The 16,318-nt window shown below is 47.2% G+C and overlaps 1 long non-coding RNA gene and 1 pseudogene across 2 annotated transcripts; one reads left to right on the top strand and one right to left on the bottom strand.

Annotated features, from left to right (window-relative positions):
* Positions 1-2,343: 2,343 nt before the first annotated feature.
* On the bottom strand, positions 2,344-7,930 carry LOC125620334. 2 transcript variants are annotated; one of them, XR_007351935.1, is made up of 3 exons: positions 7,740-7,930; positions 5,940-6,402; positions 2,344-4,168 (listed from the first exon to the last, which is right to left on the bottom strand). It is a non-coding gene; the product is annotated as an uncharacterized LOC125620334 (long non-coding RNA). The 2 variants fall into 2 exon arrangements; XR_007351936.1 differs by lacking the exon at positions 7,740-7,930 and adding an exon at positions 7,378-7,614.
* LOC107148018 overlaps positions 7,560-16,318 on the top strand; it is a 28,359-nt pseudogene continuing 19,600 nt past the window's right edge.

Genomic DNA, 16,318 nt, shown 5'->3' with positions numbered 1-16,318 from the left:
CACCACACTCCCTTTCCATTCAAGCACCTGCTGAACACTTACTGTGTGCGGATGCTGTCCGGGGACAGGCACAGCACCACCCCCAGCTGTCCCTGGCACCCCAGCACAGAGGCCGCTGGCTCGGGCAGCCTGGCTGTGGTGCCCGCCTGCCTCAGAAGGAAGAGGAAACGGTGTAGAAAGGGAAGTGAACCACAGCACAGTTGGGCCACGATGGGGCAAGCAGCTGCCCCTGCTCCGTTAGTCCTGCAAGACTGGACAGTTCACAGGAAGGAAGCCAGGAATCGGCCTTCCCTGTGTCCATGCAGCCAGGGGCACCAGCCACAGATGTGCTGCAGTCTGGCTTCCTGGGGCCCAGGGGTGGGGTGGGGCCACTTCTCAGCTTCCATTTTCCCTGAAGGAAGCTGGGATGAGACCAGGTACCAGGAAATGAGAGAAAACACAGTGAACCGGGGCGTTTGATGCAAGTTCCTCGGAACCTAGGACTTCCCAGGGGAGGCAGGCTGCCCTCCATGTAGGCAGCGGGCAGGGCAGAGCCCCAGCTTTGCGGAGGTGACGCTCCTTGCTCTCAGGACGCTCTAAGCGCTGGTGTCACAGTTTCACTAGCAGCGTTGAGCAGGAGAGCCCTGGGGCCACCCATGGTCAAGGAGGCCCGATTGGGTCCAGGTCTTCCCCCTCCTGACCAGCTTATACTGCCCCTGCCTCCATCTAGGTCAGCCCGGAGCGCCAGGACCACAGGCTGAACCACTTCAGGGTCTACAAGGACATCACTCTGTACAAGGCCAAACTGTGGCTCCTGGGGGAGAAGGACCACCGCAAGTAGCGCTCCGCGGAAGAGCCGGCCTTCGCGCTGAGCGCCCAGTGTGCTGTGCAGGGAAATAAAGGTGGTTTTGCTAGAAAGCAAACCTGCTGCAAATCTTATGACAACTGAATTGAGATGGAATTGCTTATTAATCAATATATGGGGAATAACTTCTAAATTCTCCACAAGTACTGCGTAAGCTTGATTTGGGGGCCTTTGAACTGAACAGGTTTTCCCTTCCATATTCCAATTTTTCCAAGAAAATGGAAAACCTGAGAAACACTACACAGTGATGTTAGTATTTGGATTTAGAATGCCACCTAAAGGCTCCTGTGTTGAAGACCTTGTCCACGTATAGCTCCGTTCAGAGGTGGGTGCTGGGAAGTGATTGGGTTATGTGGGTGATTGTCTAATCAATGGATTGATCCACTGATGGGGCCATATTTGAATGGACTGTTAGGGGTATAAACTGTAGGAGGTGGGGCCTGCTGGAGGAGGTAGATCACTTTGTGTGGAGGGAATGAGCTAGAAGTGTCAGTCTTATCCCTGGCCCTTTCCTCTCTCTCTGTCTCCCTGCTCCCCATGCCATGATGAGATCAGCATCACTCTGCCCCTCTGCCCACCATGCCCAGAAACAATGGAGTCCACCAACATGGACTGGAATCTCTGGAACCATGAGCAGAATAAACCGTTCCTCCCTTTAAGTTGGTCATGTGAGGCTTTTTGCCACTGGAATGAAAAGCTGAGCAACACAAACATGACCGGACCTTCCCAGTGTTCACTGCAGTCCCAGATGGACACCAACAAGAGAAAATGGCCTGCATTCTGGGATCACCCATTTGCCTAGGAAAAATCTAGATGAAGAGAAAGTTGGACTTCCCTGCTGGCATCAGCATAGAGAGCCACCCAGAGACAGAGCCTGGAGTGAGGACTGGGTGTGGGGTAAGGAGCCGTTTTCCAATTAAAGACCTTTGGCCCCCACTGCACACAAATACTGGTATCATTAAATAATAACTCTGTGTGGAACCCTCTTTCACTGGAAATCATCTATCCCTAGACTCAGGGGGCCTCCAGACTTGTTATCCCACCCATGTTGAGCAATGGTTCAGTGTGGGAAACCATTCTTGCATGTGATTGGGCACCTCCCGGATTGGGTGTGAGGCATTCTGGCCAAACTGTGTCGGAGCTATCCCCACCCTCTCCAGGTGCGAGAGCCTGTCTGTGTGGGGGTGTGACTGACCACTGATCCTGAGGCCAATCACTGACCCTGACCTTGGAATGCTGCCCCCCTCGACCTTCATTGGATGGAATTTTCCCCTGAATTTCTTGTTCCCCAATAAAAGGCCACTCCCTGGTGTTCTCTCTCTCTCTCTCTCTCTCTCTCTCTCTCTCTCTCTCTCTCTCTCTCCTGCTAGCCCTGAGTAAGCCTTGCTGCCCCACCGGGTGGTTCGAGGTGAGAGCCAAAGAGGTGAGAGCCGTCTTGGACCTGGTCATAGAAAAAGGTAATTGAGTCTGTGTGTTTAATTTTGATCTCACTAGTTAACTTCTATGCCACGAACCTCTTTAATGAAACCAGCGTGCTGGTTGCCTGGTGGAGTTCAGTGTTCTTGGCATTGAAGGCAACACAGAACTTTCTAGAAATGTTCCTGTGATAATGAAAGCTATGTTCAGACTCCAGACCTCAAACAAGGAAGGTGCATTTCAACATCATTCCAACCAAAGAACCAGAGGGTGCTGAGGGTAGCCAGCTTCAGGAAAGTCCTGTCCCTGTGACAAGGTCACCCCACTTTCCGGGAGCAGCCTCAACACATTCACACTGTGCCCCAAAGAGCATAGGAGAGGTGCCCAGCAGGCAGTTTGGGTCCTCCGAGGCTGAAATGGTCGTGAGAAATCGAAAAGACTGTGGCCACTTAGCTGGAGCTCAGCACATTCAGGAGGACACAGGCTCCTGTCATTGAATAGTCACACAGATGTGTTGTGAGTTAGGGAGCAAACTGTGAGACCACAGACAAACCACAGAAGTAAAGCCCCGAGGCCAGCAGTCCTACCAGACCCTGACCAAAAATATGAGAGGGTCAGGCTGCCCCTTGGGAGCTTGGTGTCCTTGTGTGCTGCTCCTGCATACCCTCCTTGTGCCTGGCTCTGGTCCCACCTGCTCTGACCCCACTGCCTGCCCAAGGCAGCCCCCTCCCTAGTCTCCAGTGTCCTCCTCTTTGCAGAATGAACACTGCAGTGGAAAAACCCTGACATAACCAACTTAAAAAGGAGGAAAGGTTCCTTCTGCTCATGGTTCTAGAGATCTCAGTCCATGTTGATGGACTCCATTGTTTCTGTGCAGGGTGGGCAGGAGGAGCAGAGCGATGCTGCTTCTTTCCAGGTGAGGTCAGAGCCTTTCATTGTGCTCTCCTTGAACTGTGTGTTCAGTGCTCTGTCACCTGTGGGAGTCCAAGGCGGGCTTAGAGAGGGGACCTCAACTGGGAGCCACCCCAGTGGTGGTCGCCCCTTGGTTCCGATTTTCAGAGACTGTTATATGTGGAGTCATCACAATCCTTGTGACAAGACATTCCAGTGTTTTTTCACTGGGTCATTGTACTTTCTTCCTTAGGTGAATTTTATGGGTACAGAAGTTCTCTCTTCCTACGATGGTCTGTGTCTGTCCTCAGGGGCTCTTCCAAGTCCTGGAAGTGGCTGGGGCCTGTCTCTCTAGTAGTTCGCTCTGCTAAGGAGCCGCCAGGTTCAGCTGAAATAAGGGCTCTGTCTCCAAGTCTTGCTCAATTTGTTGCATTTGTGTTTCAGGTGATGCTGAGGAATCCTGGGCTGTCAAGAAGGCTCACTTGGTGCTTTGCAGCATCGGGTCCCACACTGGTCCCAGAAGGGACATGACTCTGAGAAAGAGCTGAGGGGCACAAGGGAGAAGCCCTCAGGGAGGACCACAGGGAGCACCGGGCCCTGGCAGGGGATGCCCTCCAGGACTGGTTTGCTGGAACTCTGGTCCCAGTCCCCAAGACACTTATTAAGCAGAGTACTCAATAATTATTGAGTTTGACTTTTGCCCTTTGTTTCTAACATGGTTTGTTTGCTGATGATTTGTAAGGAGCTGACGATAAACAGAATTTTCCCTTTCATCGTTACGTTGAGTGGTTAAGGAAAGACAGGAGCTGATGGATGAAGAAGCTGGTGAAGTGCCCAGGTGTGCTGTGTTGTAGGAGGGGCGGTCCTGTTCTGATGGGTGGCTGGGCCTGGACTGCCCTTGTGCTCTGGGCTGTGGAGCTGCCATTGACAGGAGGTGCCGGCTCTGCCCACCCAGGGGCTCCCCAGCTGGGACATGGACTGCAGCCTGTTCTTCATGCCATGGTCCTGGCTTCTAGGCTTTGGAGGACAGAAAAAAAAAACATGCTAGTGAGTAAGGATATCTGGGACCTTGAAAAACCCCATTGCAATCTTTATAAGGATTATTGGAAAATGTTGTGACTGTTTTAATAAAGTTATCCCTTCACCCTACAGGAGAACCTGAGCCATTCATTATGAACACTGCTCTAGAGAGATATACAACATGCCATAAAATTCACCCCATAGAATATACACCCCATGGTCACAGAGAGCCACAGAGTTGTGAAGCAATGGCACAATTTCAGATTTACATCTCATTTATTGGCATCTTTACTTGAATAATAGAAGTATGTATAATTTAATGGTATATTAAATATTGCATTAATGGTATTTTATTTTCATATTAGTATATTAAATATTTACCTGCATCCATTTTTCTTTTTTCTTTTGTTTCTGAGTGATTATAGCCATGTGGGTTTATATAGATTTATTGTATTTTTTTTATACTGGGGATTGAACCCAACATGTGTAACCACTGAGCAACATCCCCAGCCAGCTTTTGAATTTTATTTACACACAGGGTCTCACTGAGTTGCTTAGGGCCTCGCTCAGTTGCTGAGGCTAGCTTTGAACTTGCAATCCTCTTGCCTCAGCCTCCCAAGCTGCTAGGATTACAGGTGTGCTCCACTGCATGTGACTATAGTGTCTATTTTAACATTTCAAGAAGTCAAAATGTTTTTAATGATTAATGAATTATACAGGAACCAGTATCTCCTTGTTATGAGAATTCAAACTGTGCTTTGTGCTGGAGCTGAATCGCCTCTGTTCAGCCCCCTCTTCAGCTCCCACAGATACCTGTGTACATGTGCTCATTGTCACAGTTAGAACAAGACAGCCGGCTGTGGCTCACCGTGTGCACGCTCTGCAGTGTGCAAAACAGCCATCAGATAAGACCCAGCGACACAGATCATGCTTTCCACAGCAGCAGTGCACAGCCCCACTGCCTCCGCAATTCTGTCAATTACTGTAAGCAGAAAACACTGGAATGTCTTGTCACAAGGATTGTGATGACTCCACATATAACAGTCTCTGAAAATAGGAACCAAGGGGCGACCACCACCCCAGGCCAGCCTGCTGTAGCTGAGACGGGCAACCGAAAGGGCCCATGAGCCTTGGTGAAGGGAGCCCCTGAGGACACGGCAGTCACATCATGCCTGCTGCTCCAGGCAGAGACCACAGAGCACACCATGGTGCTAAGGAGAGACGGGTCATGGTCATTAAGCTGCCAGCACCTGCAGAGCTTGAACACCATGCCCACAAGTGATTAATGGCCACACCCTGACAAAGAGGGACATCTGACCTCCAGGCACAAGGGGAGTTCACCATGACTTGATCTCCGGGAACGTTTGTAAACATCTCCTATATAAGCAAAATCTACTGTGGCTCCCTGCTTAGGATCACACCCCAGCCTCCTCAGAACACCAGCCTTCACACATAGGAGGTGGGGAGTGACCACACCTGGGAACCCTCACACACAGAGGGGAGTGCCCACACTCAGGAACCTTCACACACAGGAAGGAAGTGCCCACACCTAGGAGCTCTCCCACATGGGAGGGGAGTGCCCGCACCCAGGAACCCTCACATGTGGGAGGGGAGTGCCCACACCCGGGAACCCTCACACACCGGAGGGAGTGCTCGTGCCTGGGAACCCACTGGTCTCCCTGAGCTTCGGGTCAGACACACTCCCTGTGGGTGTGCATCCTTTGCTGTCCTGAAATAACCTCTACCTTGGCCCTGCTGATTGACTCACCTGCAGTTCTGTGGCAAATGTCAAGAACTGGGGTGGCAGAGGTCTGGGCCTGGCCTGGGTCCCTTCCTTGGAGTCATGAACACAGTGTGTCCATTGCAGCTGCAGCTGTAGCTCACAGGACTGGCTCTGAGGGCTGCAATGATCCTAGGCATGTGGGAGTGTCACCTTGAGTTGTGAGGTTTTGCAGATGTGAGCCTTGACTGCTGAATCTCTGACCACACAGAGCCCAGGTGAGTTCTGAGAAGCCAGGGGAGGAGCAGGGGGAGGTGTGGACAGTGTGTCCTCCCTGAAGCTAACGACTTCCCACTGTGTCTCTAAAGGTCCTCTGTCAATAGAAGATGTGATTCCAGTAGTGACCATGAAGAAACTCCAGGTAGATTCCAACAGTGAGGCAGGACCCAAGGGAAAGGCATTCCTGGGAGTCACTGAAGTATAACTGCTCAGCTGGAGACAGAGCAAGGGGCTGTGAAATCAGAAAGAAAAAAGAAATGTGACTTTTCACCTTCAGCAGCTAATGGTGCCATAAAAGAGCTGTGATGTCTATGGGCTTTGAGTGCTTGACTCCCAGGCATCTTGCTCTGCTGTCAAGGTGTCTTTCCCACCAGATCAGCTGTCTCCTGAATCTGCCTCTGACATGCCTCAGCCCTGGGGTTGCCTGGTTTACGAGAATGGAGCACAAAGTCTTTGGGTGGGGTCTGGTGCTGACCCCCAGTGCAGGTGTCTCATAGACCTGGATCTCTCGTGGCTTCCCAGACCCTAGATGTGGAGGGCATGCTGTGCCAGAGAGCTTGGGTGCAGAGTGGTAAGGAGCCCTCTTCTCTGCTGGACCTTAGGTCTTGCTCAGCAACCTCAGGGTTGTCTTCTGGCAGTTTTTACTCCTGGTGCACTGAAGCCCTTGTGGTCAGGTTACCTGAAGAATCCCCTAAGTGTGGTGAGGTTGTAGCAAACTCAGCCACGTGCACGGTGAGCCCTGGAGCTGGTGTGGCCCCAGGTCCTGGAGAGTGTGCCAGAGCTGGAGCTTCTTAGCTGTGCTCACCCCAGATGCATATTTCATAAGTTAGCCACTTTTTTTTAATGCTTATGTGTTTTGTTTTAGAATGTTCTCAAAGTTCAATGGAAGAGATACATAATTTCCCATTTCTAATCTTTTTAAAAGTTTCTCCTTATATTTTGCTGCTATATTAATATTTTCATATAAAATCATAGTGGTTTTATATCAGTATTTTATCAAATATTTTGTGTAGTAATTGAGCACTGGTGACAGGAATTCAGACACTCCTGTGTGTGTGTGTGTGTGTGTGTGTGTGTGGTTACCCTGTCCTTTTATTTGCACGTTGGTGACATACTGCACTAACTTCAACATCACATTTTTAGCATAAGCCTAAGTTTAAAAATGAAACGAAACTCTGAGCTCAGGAGTAGGGTTTTGACCTCTTACCCGGGTGGTGGTGATCAGGCTCCTGAACTCCCAAAGGCCACCCCTGGCTACCTGCAGCCTCTGGAAAGAATGTGGAGGCCCTAGAAGCAAAGGTCTGGCCCCCTGTGCTGGTGTGGGCAGCCTGTCTCCAGCCAGGGAGGCCGAGAATCTGGCAGGGCTCGGGATCCCAGAGCCAGTGACCTGTTAGGCCTGGAGGTATGAGGAAGTGCCTTCGCTGGACCCAGCTGGCCGCGGCCCTGGGCTACAGGGGAGGTGACTTCCCCCAGAAGTCACCGGGCAGACAAGTGGCCCCTGGAAACGGGCGAGGGGCGGAGCTTCAGCGTTGCCCTCCCACCCAGTACAGCCGCTCCCCACACACTCACCTGGGCAGGGAGCAGGAGAGGAGCCCCAGCCTGCTGCATTCAGCCGGGCTGCTCTACAGGACGGAGCAGGGCAGCCTCGGCTCTCCGGTCACTCCAACACCGCGGGGCGCGGCACTCATGCAGGTGAGCTGCCACCTGATGCGGCGTCCACGGGTTAAGGGGACCCAGGGCCCGAGCTGCGCTTCCCGGCAGATCTTCTCTCCCGGAGCCCGACCCACGAAGCCTTCTAGTGTCCTAGAGTGATATCGTCTTTCCAAGTTTCACTCCAGCTACTTTCTCTATTCGCACCTGGGAGACAAGGTCAAAACCAGGCCAGTGTAAGACTCAACAAACCAGGCAGGTTATGTTCGCTAGCCATCCCGGCGACTGGGAAGCTGAGGCAGGAGGATTGCAAGTTGTGGCAAGACTCAACAACTTAAGTTAGACCCTGTCTCCAAATAAAAAGTAAAAATAGTTTGGGGATGTAGCTCAGTGGTGGTGTGTGCCCCCTCATTCTGCAGTGTCACAAAGGAAAATAAAAAGGATTTAAGAAAAACAAAATGAGAAGCAATTCAATTAAATTAGCCCAGAGTTAGTAAATTAAAGAAGAAAAAATGCTTTATACTTTATCATGTCAAAAATTCATTACATACCCAAGAAAATTTGTAAATAACCATTAAACACATTGATATATTTAATATCATGGCTCTAAAAATGCAAAATTAAATCATTATATTATCCCATTCCACAAAAATAAACACAATTGAGTGCATGGGGTGACTGGCAGCATATAAAGTAGGTGGACTCTGACTTACTGCTAGCAGAAGGCAGCCACTTTGTAAGCAGATTTGCCATCCTGTTAGCATACAAAGTTAACATAAAATTTCTGAGTGTTGTATTGTTAGTGAATTGCCCAAAAGAATTACACAGAAATTCATAAATGAAAATACATAACAGGATTGTTCATCAAACAGCCTAAACATCTAATAGTAAGACACCAGATAGAATTTCAAAATCATTCTGCTTATGTCAGAAGACCCATAGGACAGAGTGCAGGTGACATGTCTCGTGGAGATGAAATTTTGTAAAAGAGAAATCTAGTGGCACAAATAAGACAAGGGGTCCTGGGGGCCAAGGTTGATGGAATATTGACTGAAAACTGTCATAAATTATAGTTGATAAAAAATTTTAATCTTCATTTTGAATTCATGAAAGATATGAATATATCAATATGAATATGTATATTAGATAATTATAAATACAATACATATGAAATATTTATTTATTAGTTTATTTCACTACTCACCAAACTGCTTAATTGGATACATATTATTTTGTGTAATTTCCACCTTTATTTTAAAACAACGATCACAGTATTCTAAGATGAAATTACAAAAACTTTTACGAACTACTTTTCATAAAATTCTGCCCCTTTAAAGAGAATATTATTGGTCGAAAAAAGAGTTAAAATATGTAAAAAAAAAAAAAGTTGAATACTCTTGCCTTCTGTCCTTAGTTACAGATGAAGTGATATTTCCCTAAGACACTGCCGCTTTTGGAGCGATGGGTTTCACAACGTGGATCTGGTACTGCCGTAGGAAAGCACTAGGTAACTGAGGTGGCAGAGGCCACGCAAGACTCGCCTGGTGCAGGGAGGGTCTCAGTCCCCTTCGAGGGAGGAAGGAAGAAAGAAGAAAGAAATCGGTGGCCTCCGTGTGCAAACACCAGCAGTACAAATGTGTCAACTTCACAAAATATGATTAGTAGTGTTGTCACATTAAAAGACTGAATGAGGGTGAGGTGTCCAGAAATGTAGGAATGGGGACAAGCGTAGGAGCGGTGTGCCAAGCTGATCTGAGCCTTGGTGGGCGCCCTCCCTTGGGCGGAGTCCTCGTGGGGGTCCTCCCCTGGGCGGAGTCCTGGTGGGCGCCCTCCCCTATGTGCTACCTGGAGAAGGGAAGGGGCAGCCAGGGCGCGTGCTGGTGTCGCTGTGCAGCGCAGAGAGGAGGTGGGTGGAGACAGAACCCTCCAGAGGGAGGCAGACGTCAGGGGACGCCTCAGGATGTCATCAGTGAGTCTGCAGCCTGTGTCCACTGGACACGTGGGCTAGCTCAGGGGAGGCAGTGAGCCCCCAGTCGGGTCACTAGGAATACAGGGTTCCCAGTTTACGGACCAGAAGGATAAAATCTCTTCGCGAGTGGCGGTGACATTCTGGTACCTCTTGCTGGCAGCCGCGCCACTCTGGATGATTTGCCCCAGGCGCTGTGGGATGCGCCCGGCTGGCTTCTGCCCGCGGTGGCTCAGCTTTGGGGCCGCCGGGTGTTTCCTTCCCCTCAAGCATGGATTTGCCCTGCTGCAGGGCAATTCGCCTACTGGTGCCTCCCGGAAATGTATCAGTGGAAAGGAGCTCAGAGCAAGGTCTGCGGGCCAGGGTTTCCTTGTCTCCCTACCGGTCACAGCTGCCTGTGAGGAAGGTGGCTGCTGCCACCGCGGGGAGGGACAGCACAGTAGTCATTGGCCTCACCTCTGGCGGCAGCCCAGCCAAGAGCAAGAGCTGTGCATCAGCGGGGCCTCCTGGGATCCAGAGAAGCAGCAGGGGGCGCTGGAGACCCGGTGCTTGAGGCTGAGGGTGGTACCAGGGCTACCTGGGAGGGCGCCCAGCTGCTGCTGGAACGGGGATATGCCAGTCACCAACACTGAGGCCACTGCTCAGGGTGCAGGGGAGTCTGGAGATGCCCCAGGGGATGCAGAGAGGGCGGCTGCTGAACCTCATGGGTGCAGAGAGGGAACCTTCAGGCCTTGACCAGCGCGGCAAAACTAGCTGGTTCCGGCAAGGGGTCAGGGGAGATTGGAAGAAAAAAGATTCAAAGACGCAAATCTTGAGGATTAACCTGGAGTTGGGTGGAGCGCTGCTCTCTGATGAAGAAGCAGGTCTGCAGAATTACACCAACAATCTTTATTATATATGTCTCATTAATAAGATTAAAGACTATGCCAACATTATTTTATTAATTCTTTTTTATATTTTTTGAATTAGTTATACATGACAGTAGAATGCATTTATTCACTTTGATATATCATACATAGATGGGATATAATTTCTCATTTTTCCGAGTACATGTTGCATAATCGTTTGTCTCATAGTTGCATAATCGTATGTGTCAAATATATACATAAGTAATAATGTCTGTTTCATTCTACTATCTTTCCTATCCCCACATCCCCTCCTTCCCTCCTATCACTTCCCTCTACCTAATCTAAGGTAACGCTATTCCTCCCTTAGTGCCCCCTCCCGCCTTATTGTGAATTAGCATCCGCATATTAGAGAAAAAATTTGGCCTTCAGTTTTGTGAGATTGGCTTATTTCGCTTAGCATGATATTCTCCAACTCCAACAATTTGCCAGTAAATTCCATAATTTTACTCTTCTTTAATTTAAGGACCAGGACAATGGTTAATATTCCATTGAGTATATATACCACATTTTCTTTATCCATTCATCTACTGAGGAACACTGAAGTTGGTTCCATAGTCTAGCAATTGTGAATTGAGCTGCTATAACATTGATGTGGCTGCATCACTATAGTATGCTAGTTTTAAGTCCTTTGGGTATAAACCAAGAAGTGGGAAAGCTGGGTCAAATGGTGGTTCCATTCCCAGTTTTTTGAGGAATCTCCATACTGCTTTCCATAGTGGTTGCACCAATTTGCAGTCCCACCAACAATGTATGAGTGTAACTTTTTCACCACATCCTCACCATCATTTATTGTTGCCTATATTCTTGATAAATACTATTCTGACTGGAATGAGATGAAATCTTAGAGTAGTTTTGATTTGCATTTCTCTAATTGCTAGAGATGTTGAACACATTTTCATATATTTGTTGATCAATTGTATTTCTTCTGTGAAATTTCTGTTCATTTCGTTAACTCATTAATTAATTGGGTTATTTGTTTATTTTGGTGTTAAGTTTTTTGAGTTCTTTAAATATCCTAGAGATTAATGCTTTATCAGAGGTGCATGTGGTAAAGATTTTCTCCCAATCAGTAGGCTCTCTCCTCACTTTGTTAGTTATTTTCTTTGCTGAGAAGAAGCTTTCTAATTTGAATCCATTCCATTTATTAATTTTTGATTTTACTTTTTCCTCTTTGGGAGTCTTGTTAAGGAAGTCAGATCGTAGGCTGATATAGTGACGATTTGGGCCTATTTTTCTTCTATTAGTCACAGGGTCTCTGTTCTAGTGCCTAAGTCTTTAATCCACTTTGAGTTGATTTTTGTGCAAGGTGAGAGATAGAGGTTTAATTTCATTTTGCTACATATGGATTTCCAATTTTGCCAGCACCGTTTATTGAATAGACTGTCTTTTCTCTAGTGAATGCTTTTGGCACCTTTGTCAAGTATGACATATTTTATGTGAGTTTGTCTCTGAGTCTTCTATTCTGTACCATTAGTCTACAAATCTATTTTGGTGCCAAAACAATGCCATTTTTATTACTATAGCTCTGTAGTATAGTTTAAGGTTTGGTGTTGTGATGCCTTCTTCTTCACTTTTCTTGCTAAGGATTGCTTTAGCTATTCTGGGTCTCTTATTTTTCCAAATAAATTTCATGATTGCTTTTTCTATTTCTATGATGAATGTCATTGGGATTTTAATAGGAATTGCATTAAACCTGTATAACATTTTTTTATATTTTTGATAATATTAATTCTGCCTATCCAGGAGCATGAGAGATCTTTTCATCTTTTAAGGTGTTCTTCAATTTCTTTCATTAGTGTTCTGTAGTTTTCACTGTAGAGGTCTTTCACCTCTTTCATTAGAATGATTCCCAGGATTTTTGTATTTCTTGAGGCTATTATAAATGGAGTAGTGTTCTTAATTTCTCTTTTGGTGGATTCATTGCTGATGTATAGAAATGCATTTGATTTATGGGTGTTGATTTTATATCCTGCTACTTTGCTGGATTTGTTTATTAGTTCTAGAAGTTTTCTGGTAGAATTCTTTTGATATTATAGATATAGAATCATGTCATCAGCAAATAGTGATAGTTTGAGTTCTTCTTTACATACTTGTATCCCTTTAATTTCTTTCTTTTGTCTAATTGCTCTGGCTAGAGTTTGAAGGATGATATTGAATAGAAGTGCTAAAAGAGGACATCCTTGTCTTGTCCCAGTTTTTAGCAAGAATGCTTTCAAATTTTCTTCATTTAGAATGATGCTGGGCTAATTATATCCTTGGGCTTAGCATATATAGCCTTTACAATGTTGACATATGTTCCTACTATCCCTAGTTTTTCTAGTGTTTTGAACATGAAGGTGTGCTATATTTCATCAAATGCTTTTTCTGCATCTATTGAGATGATTATGATTCTTGTTTTTAAGTCTATTAACATGATATGTTATGTTTATTGATTTTCATATGTTGAACCAACCCTGCATCCCTAGGATGAATCCCACTCGATCTTGGTGCACTATCTTTTAAATATGTTTTTGTATACAATTTTCCAGAATTTTATTGGGAATTTTTGCATCCATGTTCATCAGGGATATTGGTCTGAAGTTTTCTTTCCTTGATGTGTCTTTGTCTGGTTTTGGTATCAGAGTGATATTAGCCCCATAAAATGAATTTGGAAGGGTTCCCTCCTTTTCTATTTCATGGAATACTTTGAGGAGTATTGGTGTTAATTCTTTTTTTAAAGTTCTTATAGAATTAGGCTGAGGATCCATCTGGTCCTGGGCTTTTCTTGGTTGGTAGGCTTTTGATGGCATTTTTTATTTCATTACTTGAAATTGACCTATTTAAATTATGTATGACATCCTCATTCAGTTTGGTAGGTCATATGTCTCTGGAAATATCTGATGTCTTCGATATTTTTTGTCTTATTAGAGTATAAATTTGCAAAATAGTTTCTAATTATCTTCTATATTTCAGAAGTGTTCGTTGTGATATTCCTTCTTCATCTTGTATTTTAGTAATTTGAGTTTTCTCTCTTTTTCTCATCATTAGTATGGCCAGGGAAGCATTATTCTTAGTATCCATAAAACTTACAGAGTTAGCAACAGTATGTAGCTGTTTCCTCAGTTAAATTCTACAGTTGCAATGTACAATGTTAGGAGCATTGTGCAGCTCTCAAGAAAGTCCATTGTTTAAAGTTACTAATTCATGGCAGATTCAGAAGCAGCGGAACTGGAGAAACATTGTGGTTATTTTAGCAAGGAATTTCCTTCATTCCCAAGAGCTGTGTGCCTGAGAATAAGGTCAAAGCTAATAAGACTCTCAAAACAGAGTCTCCCCATGGGAAGCATTGTCATAGCAACCAGGCATCCTACATCTTTGGTTAGAAACTTTCAAGTCACCAAGCATGCCACAGCCATGAAATCATCACAGACCCCAATCTCAGACACTGGTCTCTCAGTCACCGTCACCACTCTCCACACCTACAGACACAGGAGACATGGCTTCCAGGCACTGACCAGCGGAGAGCTGCTGATGAGATCTGAAACAATTTCTGGAGCATGTTGGGGAGTTAGCTATGGTGGAAGAGACCAGTCCCACCCATGCAGTGAGAAAGCAGCAGGACGGGGCAGTCCAGGCCCCCTGGACACCGTCTTCCAGGGTCCACAGTGTGCCTGGGATTCCCTGGGACTGTCTTATTGCCACCCCACTGGCCTTAAAGAGGAGCCCACCTCTCTCTTCACCATGCAATTGGTCAGGGTCAGTGCACCCTTCAGCCCAGCCATCACTGATGCTACCTGTGCAGAGAGACCAGGAGCAGGAAGGTTCTGGGACCACAGGGAGCAACACAGCTCTGGGGCTGCATTAGAAGAGCTGGCAGAGCTGGGGAGGGGTCTCTGCTGGAAATGTGGAGCTTTTGACTTTGTAGATTCCCAGCATGACCACACTCAGTGTCCCTCCTCATTCACTCAACACTTTTTTTTTGCATTGTCTTCAGTAAGGTTTCATTAGTTTCCACAGGATGCAACTTTCCACTTTTGTCAGTTTTTCTTCAAATATTTAATATTTTATGTGATTACCAATTGCAATGATATTCTTCAAAGAGCTAGTAAAAAACAATACTAAAATTCAAATGCAAACTCTCTCTCTCTCTCTCTCTCTCTCTCTCTCTCACACACACACACACACACACACATACACACACACACAACTCCAAATAGCCAAAGAAATCTTGAACAAAAATAAGAAAATGGGAGGCATCACAATATCTGATTTCTAGGTATCCCAGAGCCATGGTAACCAGAACAGCATGGTACCATCATAAAAACAGACACAGACCAGTGGAACAGAACTGAGTTCCAGAAATAAGCCCACATGGACATCCAAGTGGCTCCCAACAAAGGTGCCAAGGACACTGGAGAGAACGCAGCCTTATTTTTGACTTGCTTGTGGCTTATTTCTAGGAAACAGTTTTTTTCTTCATGTTGACATTTTTACTCCAAAACCAGTTGAAGCACTTAGAGAACTTTTGGGGTCATTTCTTGAGGCTAACTATGGAGGAGGTGGAATCACCTCTTTTTGATTTATTCCAAAGTGTCCATTGGTTTGAGCTAAAGGGATGTGACATCATCAGATCTACTCTGCCAAGGAAACCAGGATCTAATGAAGATGTGACATAGAAATCACCTCCTTAGAGCCCGCTGAGGGCTGCCTGCAGCAGACCAGGAGAGTGCAGGGAAGCTGGTCCCACTCCCCCGTGGCTCTGGAGCACCATGATATCCTAGGAGCACAGCTTGGAGGGCTACAGGAACAGTGGCCTCATCCTCCGTCTAGAGCCCAGAGGTCTACACAACACCTGAGCTCACCTGCACATCTTTGGATCCAGAGAAGTGCCTTGTCTGCATGTGTGTAGTTGAAGAGGTACCTGGGAGGGCTCTGTGGCTTCTGTTGGAACCTGCATGTCCTTCAGTCACCAGGACTGAGGCCACTGCTCAGGTGCAGATGAGTCTGGCCCATGCTCCAGGGGATGAAGAGGGGGAGGAGGACTGAGCCAGCACAGGCTGGGGAGGGACCTGCAGACCTCAGGGGTGATGAGCCAGCACAGGCTGGGGAGGGACCTGCAGACAGGCTCGCAGGGGTGATGGGCCAGAGGCCAGGGGTAAACTGCTTGGTGGTCTGAGGCAGAGGGGCTGACACAGGCTAATGCTGTCCCTGTCTCTGAGGCCTGTCCCGACCTGCCAGTGCAAGAGGAGCACAGGAGGAGGGAGTCCAGGCCAATCAGCCCCCCTGGAGCACCAGAGCAGGGCTGCTTGGCTGAAGTCTCTCTCATCTTCCCCAGTGGCCTGAAAGAAGAGGGGCTGTGCATGCCAACTGATTTCCACTCTTGCTGATCTCTGCTCCATGCTGAGACTGAGTGTCTACACACAGGGTGCTGGGGGTTAGTTCAGAGGTTGGCCATGGGAAGGCCAAGGAGGAGCAGCTGCTGGGACCTTGCACAACTGTGAGCAGCAGGTGATCCAGTCCAGAGGAGCACAGCAGGTGAAAGCCCATCAGCAGATGCAGGCACCCACACCCCAGCCCTGAGGAGTTTGGGGGTTTGCACAGAAGCAGCAGCCACATGGCAGACCCCGAGGTCATAGTGATTCTGG

The sequence above is a fragment of the Marmota marmota genome, unplaced genomic scaffold, assembly GCF_001458135.2.
Source record: "Marmota marmota marmota unplaced genomic scaffold, marMar, whole genome shotgun sequence".
In the NCBI taxonomy this organism is placed as follows: Eukaryota; Metazoa; Chordata; class Mammalia; order Rodentia; family Sciuridae; genus Marmota; species Marmota marmota.
Note: the sequence above shows the minus strand (reverse complement) of the source record. Positions and strands in the feature narration are given on the sequence as shown.